Source organism: Anas platyrhynchos, chromosome 7 (assembly GCF_047663525.1).
Source record: "Anas platyrhynchos isolate ZD024472 breed Pekin duck chromosome 7, IASCAAS_PekinDuck_T2T, whole genome shotgun sequence".
Classification (NCBI taxonomy): Eukaryota; Metazoa; Chordata; class Aves; order Anseriformes; family Anatidae; genus Anas; species Anas platyrhynchos.
Window position 1 is genome coordinate 22,092,335 of NC_092593.1, and position 11,416 is coordinate 22,103,750.

Sequence of the window (11,416 nt, forward strand, 5' to 3'; positions counted from 1 at the left end):
TTTTTTTTTTTTTTTTATTATTAGCTAAACTGAATTTGGCGATGGACAGATGTTCACTTTGCATACAGCTGTGCTGGCTGAAGATGCATTTTTCTGTCTTTCTGGAGCTGTTGTGAGGCAAAATTAACAGTGACAGAAAATTCTGTGGTCTTTGGATAGAAAACACTTTAGAAATATGAAATATTGTAGGTTTGATTTTTGGAATTGCTGTCAGCCACAGCTACAGCTAAAATCAGTGGAAACTGTGGGCTGAAAAAAGACAGAGCCATGCACTACAATAGCTTATGTGAATGTGGTTTTTCATCGGTGGCATAGGAATCCGGATCAATGTATGATAAAAACACTCAGGTAAATACAAAAGGTAGATGTGGTGGAATGAGCCTCTTTTTTTTTTTTTTTTTTTTTTTTTTTTTTAAAGTGTAGCATGCAGGTCTGAGGACTTATGCCCAGAAGGCTACAGGCTTTTCCCCCCAGGCTGGCTGACTATTGTCTAATAATGCAAAATGGATTTTTAGTTGGTATTGTGAATTCTTATGTAATCTTATCGTGGCAAAATGGAAGCAATTTGCCTAATGTTCCTTCTTCTACGCCTATGAAATTAATTTAACTGGGGGGAATGCTGTGGAATTAAACCCCAAAACTAAGTAAAAACGATGAAGCTTTTAAAAGAGAACGTCTCACAATCTGCCACAAGCAGTAACACTGTTGCTGTGCGCTATTACTATAATTAAATTACATTATGCTATGGCATTAAACTTAATCCGTCAGTAATACTGTACTTAGCAGTAAGATTTTGTCACATAAACATTATGAGACTTTAAACTTCTGCATTTTGTCTTGCAAACTGCAGGGAAAATACAGAAATTGGAGCAGCAGAATATAACATGAAAAGCTGTAGCAGTAGAAAAAGGCCAGCTGGTTCAACATGCCAGTCCTTTTAAAGCAGGTAAGCTAAGAGTGTTAGAATACATTTACTAAAAGGCTGGAACATGACATGTGTGTGAGAGGCGCCTGTTATTACTTTGAAAATATTAGGTGCCAATCTAAACATTTTTTTCCTGAAATTCAGAACACATAAGGTTAAATCAGAAGCTGCTGAGAGTAAACTGTTAAGAAAAACATGCAAATAACTGAAATGAAGCTGCAATCTTTTCTTTGAACAGAGCCAGAAAAAGAAGGAGGCTACAGATCACTTAGACTATGATCAGTGAAACAGGGCAGCTGATCAGAGGGATGCAGCCTTTAGAACAATGTTAGCTCTTGCAGACCCAGGAAGCAGAATAGTATTTTTTAAACTGAAGATTTTGCTTCCATTGTAACAGATCAAACCATCATTTGGACCAGCAGTTCCCCTCCTCTCTCAGCCTGGTAAGCTGTTGTACATTTATTTTGGTGCAAGATCTCTTCTAAATGGGTTGCTGTAACATACATCCACATCCTGTTGTACAGACAGCCATTCCTTGCTTTTGTAAAATACAGACAGTCCTAACTGCTTCTTTTTATTATCAGGAACAAATACTTGGATTTTAGTGAAAATTATTGAGGAAAAAAAAAAAACAAAAAAAAAACAACAACAAACAAGCAGACTTCTGACCCTTTGCTTACATCTCCTAGAGATATCACAAAAATGCCTGCTGTAGACGTATGCCACGCTACTGTGACATTTACTGTACTTCCTCAGTTTGCCATTGCCTTTAAGTATACACTGTACCACCTTGGTGTTCAGAGCTTGTAGTCTAATTGTGCATGCAATATCCATGCTTAATGAATAGCATGGCAATAGAACGGCCATACTATTCATTAAGGACTCAGAATTTATACAGGGGTCCTCTTCTAGCTTCTGGGGGTAGGAGAAAGATGAAAACACGAGACATTATTAAACCTTGTAAGACTGCCACCCCTTGCCTCTGGCAGACTCAGGAGTGGGACTTAGCCTTTACAGGGAGGTTATCATCCATAATACATATTTATGCTGTGTCCATCGTGTATAAGAATGCTCTCAGTAAAACTTAGACTAGGCTATAATAATACTTTGCACTTCTTTGTTGCCTTTCATCACAAGATTTCATTGTGCCTTTAAAAGCTTTCATTAACTAAAATTCACAACCCCATTGTGCAGTAACTGTGCATTAACACCTCCACCATACGCAAAATACAGTTCAGAGAAGCAAGGCTGGTGTAAGTGGTTTATAAAGCTGTAAAGAATGGCGGGGAAAAACCTGGAACTGATTATTCCCCCATCTATGTGCTAGCCCTGTGCTTTCTATCTAAAATGTTTTAGACTTGGATTGATGCTATAACTGCTCTTCGCTGCATTTTTAAATGCTGATGTTTGCCAAATTTAGCATTGTTTCAAAATTCTCAAGACATTCATTACCAGGTTCATTTATTATCTGCTGAAAATCTATCCTTTGATAACTGGATGCAGATGTAGCAATGAGTGTGATATAATTGCCTGTGGAGCTAGGTATGCGTTTTTCCTATTGTTAAGCTACAGGGTCTTGTTTCCCCAGGATGTGTATGACTTGTGAATGCCGGTTACATACATTCCTGAGAAGAGAATGTGCCCCTAAAGCTACAATGTCCTTCTTGCATAGCCTCCGATCCTCTACAAAGCTTACATTTCACAGGTTTCAACAGTATTGGTTCTTTTGGGATCAATGAGAAACTCACCACCCATCTCCAGTATCTCTGAATTACAGAGCAGAACCAGATCAAACACAGAAGAGTTCCCTCATTTATCCTGCCTCTGTAATACATCAGAGTGTGTGCTGCATTCATTTTGTGTAGGCGGACTGGTGTCTAATGTACTCTGTGAACATATTTATAAAGGATTAACCTGTGCCTGGTATTCCTAAAAACTGATTTAGTTAAAATACATATTTTATTCTACTTGTCTCAACCATACAAATTGTTCCTGTTTAGCTTTGAGATTAGTCATTTTTGCTGGAGTGTAATACACTGTGCATTATCACTAGTCCTGCTATGTATGACAGGCTTTTTTTCCCCCAGCCAATACTTCTTGGTGCATTGTACGATCTGTCTGAGAATGTTAACCTGCAGTGAAAGTGTTCGCTAATAGAATATGCTGCTTAGCAAATGCCGAAACACTGAGGATTTCAACAGAGCATTCTTGCTTTAAAAGTGCTTAGAAGCAATCTGAAAGTGGAAGGTCAGGAATCACAGGCGCCGGGAAGGACCTGGATGCGTGGTGTACCCGGGGACGCTGTCTGTGAGTACACGCTCGCCTACCTGACACCTGCTATGCCAGGAATGATCCAGTAATGTGGAGCTCCTGGACTGCAAACCGTTGCTGCTCCCATTCCTCCCCCTAGTTGAGTATACGTTTTAAAATATTTACTAGAGGCAGGCAATATTTAAACATTTGTCTCGTCTAGGAGAAGGATTAAAAGGAAATGAAAAAGAATAGTTTAGCAATGGAGAATTCTGATCCTCATCTGCAATATGTGAGGAGAGCTCCAAAACATAACTGGCAACTTCAGAAGTTGCCAGATAGGGACTTGGGATAAAACTGAAGAAGGGCAGACTTCTGATTAGGGGCAATTTACTAAAGATCAGATCTGCAGAGAAAATGACCTAAGCAAGCAGAGGAAAATGTGTTACTTCAGCTGTGTGACAGACAGATTTCTGAACATTTCTTCTCACTTGGATCTTCGGCTTTAGATTCATTTTTTTTTGTACTTTTTTTGTTTGTTAATTTTGACTTTGTATCAGCCTACAGAATAGAAACTGTGTGAAAAAAGCTTATAGAGATTTATTTTCAATATCTAATATCTTCTGGTAGAAATTAATGATGGTAGTTGATTATATTTTTGCCACTTATCTGATTGTCTTTGAATTCAAAGAGTTCAGCCCATTTTTAAATCTGTTCATGATCCTTGCTTTTTTATATAACTTGTGTGTCAATCATTATTTGTTCTGCTATCAGTCCATCTTATCTGGGTGTAAGAAAACACAAAAATCAGTGTGCATAGAGAGGGAGGAGGACTCTTCTCAGCAGCCCATCAAGCAGTTTTTCCCGTTCATTTTCTTCCCCATTGTTCAAATATCATCTCAGAAGCTTGCAAATGTTTCTTTTTCTTGCCAAGACAGTGGTACTTTTGCCCTGGCACACATTAATTTTTTTATTTTTTTTTCCCTTTTCTTGTGTTTTGAGTGCAGCTGAACAACAAATTCCTCTCTGTTTAATAAGCAACTTCCTCATATTAAGTTTTTTCCATACCAAAGTATCTTTTTTTTTGATTTCACTGCAGCTCTGCATTTGTATTTGTTAGTTAAGCACTGACAAGTGAGTTTCAGCAAGTGCAGCAATATTGTGTTTGTGGACAGAAGCCCCTTTGCAGTCCAAGCCCGTCCATCTCAGGACAGACACACAGTACACGCTTCGAGAGGTATCTGGGAAGGGGACAAGTGGGGATTCAGAAAACAGGAGTGGCACTACCATAAGAAATGTAATCTCTTTTCTGCTCTTGCACAGACATTAGATTTATGTTACCCTCAGAAAGTTTCATGCAGGTTACATCCATTTAATACTTCTCCCTGAAACCTAGATCATTTCAAGTTGTACAATGGCAAAATAATTTGCTACCAGCTTTCTGACCTATTCAAGAGGCTTTCTTTAAGTGGAAGTTGGGCCATCAGAGGCTGTGGGAGGACATGGACAGATGGATGGACAGTTGATGGATGTGTGTGTACATACACCTGGAGTTCTTTTGTTCCCTCCCGGCTAGCTTTGGTTGTTAAAACAACCATTTCAGTAATTTCTTGGCTGGCTTTACAGGGAAAAGAAATCTTGGTCTTGGCTGCTGGGGAAAGAGAGGTTGTCATAATGTTGCTCTCTCTCTTGACTGACAGGCACCTTTACGAACACACAGCATGTTTCATCTCAGAGCACTCACTGAATATCCTTACCCCCTCTCTGGACCAGCCCACCTCTACTTGCAATGTTCCTTGCTTTTTCTACCAGGATTGCAATCCCTGCCTTTTGTTCCTCCTTCTCGGCAGTTAATACCTCCCCACCTTACAAGTCAGCAGTGGATTCTGTCAGTTAAAAAAAACAAATAACAAACCCTCCTACCCTGAAGGCCTTTTCCTTTCATGCGTGCATTTTTCTAGCCTGCAAGGGAGTCAGTGCCATAACCCTGAGCTTTCATGGAATAGTTTCTAAGCCTGTATCTGTGCATTATGAATATCTTCCAAAGGGGGAACGAACGTCCTCTCTTCTGGCAGCTCATACATTTTGTGACTTCCTGCCCTCCCCCTCTCCCCCTCCGCTCCTTACAAGCCCCAGCACTTCTTTCCCTCTGCATGTAATGTCTCCCTTCGAATCCTTCAGCACTGTTGCTGTCACCTCAGCCTGCTCCAGCCATTGCCTGGCAATGCAGAAACAGGCCTGAACCCCAAAAATTTTGCTACTGTAAAGACATCCCACTGTTGGGCTTTTGCAGATTTCCAGAAAGCTAGATGACCTGTGACACAAGCTTCCAGTCCCGTCCACTCAGCATGTTTTTTTTGTTTGTTTGTTTGTTTTGTTTTGTTTTGTTATGTTATGTTTTGTTTTCCTTTTGCCCCACTTAACATCACTGGTATCACATCACCACCTGTGATCATCACCACCTGAGGAGAATCCACGCTCACTTCAGAGACCTAGAATAGCATCCTGAAGGCAAACTGAAGATATAAGATTAGTAAGTGATCTGACATTATCTTCTTCATTTCATTGCTCACTTTTGCTGTTTCTGACACACTTGCTGAGCCCACACTGCTTAAACTGTGAGTGTATTCAGAATTTTTTCCCTTCACCTCCTCACCCCATCTTGCCTTACTTCAAAATGACATCTGCTTAATATCAAAGATTTTTATCTGGCGTCTTAGCCAGTGGTGTGTCAGGTGGGTATGTAAGAGACAGCGACATTTAAAAAACAGGGTGAGACTATCAGGATGACTGAGGCCACCTTGTGCTTTGCAGTGTGTGTAACGGGGTGATATAGGACATCCTTCACTGCAGGAAGCTCACAACGACAATTCCGTCAGTCTTTTTAGATGTGACAGTGATTCAAGTTTTGTTTTCATTCTCTGTTATTTTTTCATCTCCCAGACACAAGGGACTGATGGCCAAGTAGAACTGGCCAGCCCACTGGCCACAGCTCTTTGTAACCCCTCTGGTGTCCCTACCAGACCTCCCATTTGCCTGCTTCCCCATCCCTCCTCATACGCGCTCTGTTCCAGCAGGAGGTTGTCTTGGAGCCCAACTGCATAACACAACACCTCCTGGTAATGTTTTGCTCCCTAGTGACTCACTGTGTTTTGCACCTGATGGTGCAAGATAATCTGTCACCTCAAATCCTACTAGTTCTGCAAGATAGCTTTTATATAATCAGTGGGTACTTTCCCCCTCTCTTTTCCAAACATGAATATAAGGTCCAGCTTGACTCCCCCATAAATTTTTTTTTAAAGAAAGCAGCTGTGTTGTCCCTCCTGAAAACAGCTTGTAATTTAGCATTACTGCATTATATCCCCTAGGCAACGCTTTCTGTCTTCAGGACATATATTTATCACAGACATCACAGTATTTCTATGGTATTTTAGTTTTCCATCATGGGAAGCTAAAGAGCATTTAATTCTGTAAAGCTCTGATTGATCTTCTTCACAATGTACCTCTGGTGCTTCTCACAATGTCTCTTCTGCTGACCAAGATTTCTTCTTCCTCTCTCAATCTCTCAGAAGTCTGAACTTATCTCAGAAGTGTGGGCTTGCTTTGCCTTCTAGCACTATCTGTCTTTGTGCTAGGCAGAGCTTTCCTGTCGTTTGGTCAGCTCTTCAGTCCTGGTCAGCTCCATCAGCCAAGGGCTCTTGGCCTCACTCAGTAGGCTCCTGAGGTAAGCCAAATGTATGTCAGCAAATAATTTGTCAGCACTTGATGGCTTTTCACTTTTTGTTCTGGCTTTCACTTTTGGTATTACAAGACTGCCTTGCAGAGTAGATAGATGGGCACATCATAAAATGAGTTCAAGACAAATAGAACATGATGACTTCACTATTTGCTCTGAAACTTTTTTTCTCAGATCCTAATGCAAGCTGCTTTGCCAATTGCTGCTCCTGCTGGTGACCCTTGAGCTCTGAGCAATACCATTTGTTGATATAGACACTGATCCCCCCAAAAACCACAAGAATTCAAGCTTAGTGTTCTGAGTAGGAGATACAAGGTACTACAGTGCTTACCAAACCTATTTGGTCAGCACATACAGCTTGAGAAAAAGCAAGCAAGCAAGGTAGACGTGGGAATGCAGATTTTAGAACTCTTTCCAAGTCTGCAGTAATTGGCAAGGTAAATACAAGGTTCTTTCTGCTTTTCAAAGCACTGGTAATATCAGTTTATGATAAAAAGCTATTCTGAGTTACACAAGATGGCAAGATATTTGCCAAAAAATCTTTAGTTTCTGTTCTGTTTTTTAAGATGGACAAGAAGCGTCATCCATACTGATTGACTGTTGGCATGCGACTTACCACTGAGCAACTGTATGTTGATGGATAAGCCAGTCTCATCCAAGTGTCAGGAAGATTATCAAAAAAAAGAGCTGTCTGTAGTTGCTCCATCTCTGAGGAGATTGCCAACTCACCCTAACAAAAGAAAACATTAGTGTGCTATTTGCGTCTCACAAAGAGACTGTGATAAGATGACATGATAAATGATAGAGGGCTTTTTTTTCTCCAGTAAAAACACATAAGGTAGCTAAATCGTCAAGTGTAAAGAATATCTTGGCTCTTGCAACTGGAGTGAGTCATTTATATTTTAAAAGGGGGAAATGGTCAGAAAAACAAGAGTGTAGGTTCTGGGCTTTCTGTATTTCTTAAATTCACTCTAATTGCATTAAGTAATTGCATGCTATATTAATTGATATACATATGCACAGAAGCACCCACCTACGCACATGTTCAAGGAGAAAATGATAAAGGGCCAAATTACTAACTTGCTTTCAAATATCCCACAGAAAATCGTACATGCAATCAAGCTACCATTCTGCTGGCTTGCTTGGGCTAATGGCTATTTGAGTGTCCATGTTTTGTTACTCTGAATTAAAGATCAAAAAGAAGGTAATTCTAAGTGGCAAAAAAGGAGGTTCCTTTAAAAAATATAGCCCTTAAAAAAAAAATATAGCCCTTAAAAATATATATAAACCAGATGTTCTGTATATAGTCTGGAGTCATATGCATTAACCATAGCTGCGCATGGATATACCACGATTGTTTGTGCAATTTGCCAGTGATGCATAAGAAGCTATTTGGTTGCCCAATTCCCTGATTTGAACATATATTAAATTTTAGTGCAGCAGGTACATAGCTGTTTGAGATTGCTAGATATCATGGAGATTTGTCCCTGTGTGATTAAGAATATTACGTCTTGCTATTCAGTACTTTTAGGCATTCAGAGACAGGAATTACCTACAAAAAAAGGCCAAAGATTTGTGATGAGTTGTTCATGTCCTTACCTAGCTTACTGCACTTATTGCATGCGCAGTGAGGTGAGGACATGGGTGTTGCTGTTACTGCATTTGTGCTCACCATTAATCGTTATCCCCTAGCAATGGTCAAATGCCACACGCCGATGGCTCTGAACATGCCTGCTATGTAACAGGATCTGAACCATGTGCCTTGTCCAGTGGGGATCTGTATGAAGCAGAGTTTATTTTTTGCATCAGAGGGTCTCTGAGGTACCAAACCTTCTGTCCCATGAATTGTCTAAAACGTGTGCACACACTGTAGCTAGTAACCACACTTAGTAACAGTTGTAACAGAGCACCCAAATATCTTCAATGGCAGAAGACAAGAACGTCAGTCTTATGTCCTATTCTGCATTGAAACACCAGGGTAACACATTAATCAGAGGCCTTGTGTTTTGTTTCCTAATTTCCAGAGAAATAGAGGGTTTCAATCTCCTAAGCAGTTTCCTGATAACTTTTCTCACACAAATTAAATGATTTGATATATGGAGACAAGTTACATGTTTGGAATAGGCAATGTAAGAAGGCACAGTTTTTAACTCAATGAAATAAGAAAAAAGCTCCCCAAATAATCACTCGCATCTTCCATTACAGGCATCTACACTGATGCTATGTTTAAAACCATGCATTCCCTGAGGTTAGTAACACAAAGTACACATATCTTCAGGTATAAATTAAGTTGTTGAAGAGATGGCCTCATATACTAGCAGATCCAGTCTCTCATATTCTTGAAAACAAATCACTTTATTTTGAGAAGCATGCTGCTGCTGTTTGGATAAAATATCTGGTGTTATTTTATTCTTAACTTTTTTTTTTCTTTATGTCATATAGGTCTGCTGTCTCCTTGAAGAGATACCAACTTGTTGCGAGGCAAGTGTTTCATGCCCCTAATTCTGTGATGACATAAAGGAAAGTTTAAAGTTTTGTGTATCTTAACTTTATGCAGTGTAAGTAATTCTGCTGCCTTCGTATTATAGTATGAAGGATATTTTTTTTATTCTGAGAAATGGAGGAGTGGAAGACCTTTGCAGCAACATTTCATGCTGTTATGAAGAAAAGCAAATTCTGCATTGTAGTTTGCAAATAATGGCATTTTGCAACCTGACAAAAGATACTAAATGACTCAACCTTATTAATGTATTGTAACACACCAGCAAGATCTTCTTTTTGTGTGGTACAAAATAATGCATATATTTATGTCTCGCATAGAGATCATTTTCCCACATTACAAATTTCAAATTGAATCTCTGTAAAAAACAGGTATGAAAATAACAAAAATAATCTAATTCTGTTGAAATTGGTGACCTCAGGGAAAAAAAAAAAAACAAAAAAACAACAACAACAAAAAAAAAAACAACAAAAAAAACCACACACACACACACAAAACAAACAAACAAACAAAAAAACATAAAACCAGAGACATCACACCATCTTGTGACAAATTCGCAGCCTGCTCTATGTTTTTACTGACCTTGTTTTCCACAGCTTGGGAGACTCCTTCACCAGTGACTATTTGAATTGCAGCTCTAATAGCATATGGAGCAGGTTGTCTGCAGTTGTTATTGCAAAAGCAATCTCCACATTGGGGTGTGGGCCATACGGATGGGGCTTTGGGGAGGCAGTGTTTCATCCATATCTTTATGGTAACCTTCATAATCCAGGTTTGAAGAGACTGCAAACCCAGAAGCAAGCACTGGCTTCCTATCAAACTGTCAAAGAAATAATAAAAACCCTGTCACCGAGACACCAGTGGCAGTCCTTGCTAGACAGAATAAGGAACCTGCTTAGGCATAAATCAAACTGTTCTGTTATGGAGTCATTGTTGAGAACAAGACTTTTATAACGCTCTTATATCTGTGGAAATTAATCTAATTTGTTCCCCATTTTAATTAACCTCTTTATGTCACAACCAAGTTCTGATGCTTGCAAGAATAAAAAAAAAAAAAAGAATTTGCTAATAATCAGGTTATTCTTTAGATAGAAAACAGCAGAGAGAGAATTTTAATTTAAAAATAAAGAGACAGAGATGTTTTAAAAGAAAAATGTTATTTCTTCCAAATTACAAAGTGCTGCTCTCTGGTGTAACATTATTATTCTGTGTAGCAATTTATTAAATGAAGCAATTTATGGTAGCATCTCTGAAAGATGCCATCCTTTATTGAAATGAAAGCGAGTAATAGCATAAGGACTGTAAAATAAAAAGGCAGAATATCTTCTTTTAGACCATTACAAAAATACACGTATTGTCTATTTGACAATCAATACACTACCATAAAATAAAATGGGGCTGTAGTATCATCATCATAATTTCTATTTCAAATGGTTTGCTGAGAGCCAAATTGTGTCTTTTATGGAAAAGAATGACAAATGGTTTAATTCAATATCACACGCACATGTATATATGAGCTGAAATTCTGTTGCAGCTCAAAGCTGTTAGGCAAATATTTTAGGATCATCACAAGTTTGAAAACAACAGACATGTGGGAGTACATCCATTTATTTACAGTTGTACTGACTTAAAATTCAAAATGTTATTTGATGCTTTTAAAGTACTGCTGTGGGATGTTAAATTACTACTGAATTCGTACTGTTCTGAGATACCTTTCAACCTGCCAAGATGCATGATGATGATGATGATAATAATAATAACAGCGGCAGTGCGGGGATCTTTAAAATAATGCGGGGCTCATTCCTCCAAGATAAATACCATTTTCACTAACCCCCGTTTTATGATTCAGCATTTCTGATGCAGCAAAGTGAAATAATGAAAGTAAAATAACAACAGGTTTGTGTGGGATGGGAAAGGGAAAATGAGCATGTGCATTGTCAGAATTTTTGCAAAAAATTGAGAAAAAAAAAAAAAAGAAAAAGCTCTTATAAAAGGCACTTCCCTC